Below are 4,759 nucleotides of genomic sequence, written 5' to 3' on the forward strand. Positions count from 1 at the left end.
TTGCTCAACGGCTTTCCTGGTGCTGGGCTTCATGAACGAGTGCAGTGCGGCTGCTGCAGCCATTTCTGCCTCTCAGGGAGACTTTCACTGCTAAGCAAGTTAACACACTGTCTTCTTGAAGCTTCTAATGCACCTATGGGAGGGGGAGAAGTCTGATCTTCTAAGATGCACAGTCTGCAGCTTTACTGCAAAGTCTGTGAGTCACTTCAAGAGGGAGCGAGAAGAGAGACAAGATAATTTCCAGGCACTGCAGTCAGTGATGCAAGAATGATGAAGGGGCAGACAAGAACCACGCAAAGCCATGGGCTCCACAAGTGGCAGCACTGATTTCCTCCCTATTAGCCCTGTAACTCCCAAGTGTCAGCTTGGCCCTACAAAGTCAGGTATGCCCTTAAACATAGCTCAGTTTGGGACTGCGTTACTTACATTTTTTTGTTTGTTTATTTCTTTTCCAAAAGAGAGATTTTTCCTTCTCATGCTGGGAAGCATGGTGGCTGAGGGCATCACAACAGAGTTGTGATAGATACAGAGGTCAGCATGTTGGCAGATAATTTACCCAAATTGATTTGCAGGTGAGGATTAAAATTTTGGGGCATCTAAAGCTGCGTGGTTGCTAGCTGTAACATTGGCTCAGCGGCTCAGGGATGGTCTCCAGAGCCACGTCAGGACCTAGGCTTTGCTGGCATCCCACCAACACCTGCAAAGGCACTGAGGAACATGGGATGCTCCTTGCCGGTGCTGCATGCATGCTGCTTTCCCACTGAGCCCTCATATGCAGGCACAGAGTTGAGTGGCTCTGTGTCGCTGCTGCTCTGCACCCACTGGAAAAGTCTCCCACACAGCCACCTCAGGGCTTGCTTCTAAGAAATAACCCCTGTCAGTAGTTACCATGCCTTGTCTTTGACATGGAAATTTCTCTCTCTTATCAAAGTAATTTGGCTGCCTTTCAGATGGGCAGGCAGGATGAGGCTTTGAGCAACCTGGTCTAGGGGAAGGTGCCCTGACCATGCCAGAGGGATTGGAACTACATGATCTTTAAGCTCTCTTCCAACCCAAACCATTCTGTGATTTTATGATTCCCTGGGAGCTTGGGGAACAACAGGACTGGAAAGACTGGGTAATGAGTCTGCCTCTTCATAGACCTCCTGGTTCTCCCCTGGGGTTTGTGTGAGGGTCTTGGACTCTTTCAGTAATCCTTGACTATTCTTTATTTCTTACTTCCCACTTTTCTAGTCAATTCTTTTATTAAATCTTCATACTCATCATGTAGGAAGAAGAGCTACTTCACATCGCTGATGGAGCAGTTTAAAGCTGTGAAGGTAGAACTCGAGCACAATCTGCCCAATGAAATTATTTAAAATGTCAGATTTTATTCAAAAGAAGCACACTCACCTCAGCAGTTGTCCTTCACAGTATCCACAGCTGGAAGCTGGGCAAAGGGCTAGGGAACCTTCTGCTGCCCAGATCAGCTCTCCCAAGCCTGTGCCAAAGGGTCTTCTCACCTGTCCCAGAGAAAATACAGCATTTTCTGAGTAGTTATCACCCTACAAAGATTGGAAGAACAGCAGACAAAGCTCCTTTCTCCCATTCAAGACTATACGGATCGAATACAGGCTTAAGGAAGGTCGTGCTGGCCTGCTGACAACATTTTAGCAAAGTTTCAAGGCAGCTTAAGCTGTCAAATTTTTATGAAGCTGTCTTTGACATCTGTTCCCTAAGGAAATGAAACAGTCAAGATTAACTAGACCCACCAATTACGTAGTTAACAAGTGACTACAATAGACAATAAATAATACATCTTTTCCAACAAGGATTAAATAAGCATCACAGACAGGAACACACATCCTCCTGTGGAGTTCCCCCCAAAACCATCCATCCTCGAGGTGAACCTGCCCCAGCACCATGCTGATGCCCTTCCTGGGGGTATGGGTGGCAAAACCTCGACGTCCAAGAATGTGGGGTCCCCCAGTGCTCTGAGCCTCAGCCCATGAAATGTTCCCCCTCCCATCAGCAGGGAGGTTTCTACCCCAGACTTGCAGACTGCTCCCCACTGAGGGAAAACAGAGCCACTCCTACACGTTACCGCATTGCACTGGCTGCTACAGGCTCCTTAGAGAAAACCAAGCAGCTACCACAGCGAGCAGAAGTCCACAGCAACCCCTGTCCGCTAACCGTAAGAATCGCCCTTCTTTAGAAGCAGAGCTCTCTGACTGGAGGAGTTTAAACTCCTCAGGGCAGTAGTACCACTGAAAGGACAGGGTCCTTATGGCACTGCACGGTGTTGGTGGGAAGCCCTGCTCTAGTAGTTAGGAGGAAAAGGCCACCTACGGAAATGTTGGTCTCAATGGCTGAAGTGCCTCACTCATGCTCTTGGGAGCAGCTTTCCTTTCTCTAGAGCTCCTCACACTGCTCAAGGCATAAGCAATGCCCGCCCACCTGGCCAGAAAGCTCATATTTAAAACAATATCATATTTAAAACAGTCTCCCTAACACAGAGAAGAGACATCAGATTAAGCTTGTTTTTTAGTGCTGACCAACTGGAGCATTCTCCAGCTGACAATGCCGAGTCCTGTCCGGGAGTACAGCTGAATTGAAGCCATCAGTAAATCACAGGGGGGTGCAATATCCCCTCCTCTGGCTGTTTAAAATAAGTGTCACTAAACCAGACAGATGCTGGCGCTGTGTCTCAGCAGGCCTTAATTTAGCCCATACGGAGTGCTCTTACATCATTTGTTCTGGGCACAGCTTAATTGTAAAATTAATTATTTTCCTATCAAGCAAAATTGTATAAGAGGGTAGTCATGGGATTATTAAACCCGATGGTCGCTAAATGTGATTTGAATAAATAAAAACAACTTTGACTCCTGTCTGCACTAGGGACCACTAAGAGAGTAGAGCCGCCAGGGCAGGGAGCCAGCAAACACTTGGTGGTAGGGAGGAGGGAACGGCTGCCACCAGGAAGGCTGAGGTCCAAGGTCCCAGCCGCCCTGCTGCGGGGCGCCAGGATGGGGCCCCCAATTGTGCTGGGATGCTGCAGCAGACCCAGCTGGGCAGAGGACCGTGGATCACACCACCACCCATCTCCAGCACATCCTGACAGCTGCCAAAAGTCTCCTGGGCTTGCTGCTGGTATCACAGGAGGGCTTTCAGCCTTGCTGCAGGGAGCCTCTAGGACCATGCAGAGCTAGGGGTGTCTCTCAAGCCCCCCTCACCCTGTCCCACTCCAGATGTGCCCCTTCCCTATGACATGCCTGGTAGCCTTCCCCAGCATGGAGCTGGCTTAGCAACACAACGGCAACCGGCATGGGGGCGATGGGAGTGTGGCCATCACTGTGGCATCAAGCTACAGATGTTCCAGCCAATGGTACATGGCAGCTTGTGCCCAGACTGCTGCACTCGAGATAGTGAGTGATTTGCATCTCAAGACAAGCTGGTTCAATTTGTTCTCATTTCTGATGCTGTCACAGGAGGCTCAGACAAAAATGAAGCTAACCACCACCCCAAACACAAAACTTTTCCCATGACAGGGCAGACCAGACCTAGATTTTCATTGGAGAGCATCCTATTTTGCTGAGCTGCACCCACAGGTGATGACAGAAGTGAAATAACATGGGTAGAAACAGAACTGTGGCATGGGGGAGCCACAGCTGGAACAAGTTGCGATAGGTCATGACCGTTCCTGCAGAAGCCCTCCATCCTCAATCACCTGACAGCCACTCCACACAGTGCCCACCACGTGAGCAGGGCTGAGGTGGTCAAAATCACACAGAAATCAGGAAATCAATTAGCCAAGCACATACCCATACAGTGAGAAAACCTTATCTGAGCAAAATATGGACACCAGATGCCAAGATTTTGTCTTAGATTTTGGGCCAACACAGTGTGAAATCTAACGCAAATCGAATCACTGCCACTCCTATTGGGCACGTCTGCCTTTGGGCAGCCACTGGGCTGAGCTCAAGTTACGTTAAATTCTATAAAAACACAGAAGAGATGACAGTCCCAGATGCAAACCTGAAAACTGGGTCTCAGTTCCCTAGCACTGAAAGGGCATGTGAACCATTTTGTATTTACCAGGTGAATTTATGAAGCTGCATTATGAAAGCATGAAGCACCGATTCCATTGGTGTCTTTAAAAAAAAAACCAGACAGAAGCCCACAACACAACTCATTTTGAGCTCCAACGGGAAGTCTGCAAGCTTGTATACATATTTTTTTAAAATATCTCCTTTAATGCCTCATGCTGGTTAAGCATCCTGTGATGCTTGGTCTGTTAGACCATATCTCTGAATGCGGGAGCATCTGGCTTAATAAAACCCATCTAAGAGACGGCACCTACGGTGACACTTTGCTGGTTTATGAGGTCGTTTACCCCGAGAGCAACAAGAGTCTGGGCATGCAACCACTGCCCTCAAGTGGCACAAGCGGCGCAGGACCTTTCACGAAGCTCCTCTTTCCGCAGGGCAAGGGCACAGGCACATGCAGCACCGGTCCCCACTGTCCCCTGGGGAGGAACCCTGCTCCCTCCTCCCGCCGCCCCCCGGGCAGTCTCACCCCCCCGCTGCCACCGCGGGGAGCAGCAGCTGTAGGGCTGAGGTGCGGTTCTTTGTCCACATCTGAATGCAAACCTCCAGCTCCAGCGCCTGTGTAAGACAACTGGATGTCCCAGCATAAATCAGGGTGAAATAACGATCCTGATCTATTCTGCTTCTCTCAGCCAGCCTCTCTGCTGGCTCCTGTGGCATTTCCTGCATCAACT

This window comes from Buceros rhinoceros, unplaced genomic scaffold (genome assembly GCF_000710305.1).
Source record: "Buceros rhinoceros silvestris isolate BGI_N320 unplaced genomic scaffold, ASM71030v1 scaffold18217, whole genome shotgun sequence".
NCBI classification, from domain to species: domain Eukaryota; kingdom Metazoa; phylum Chordata; class Aves; order Bucerotiformes; family Bucerotidae; genus Buceros; species Buceros rhinoceros.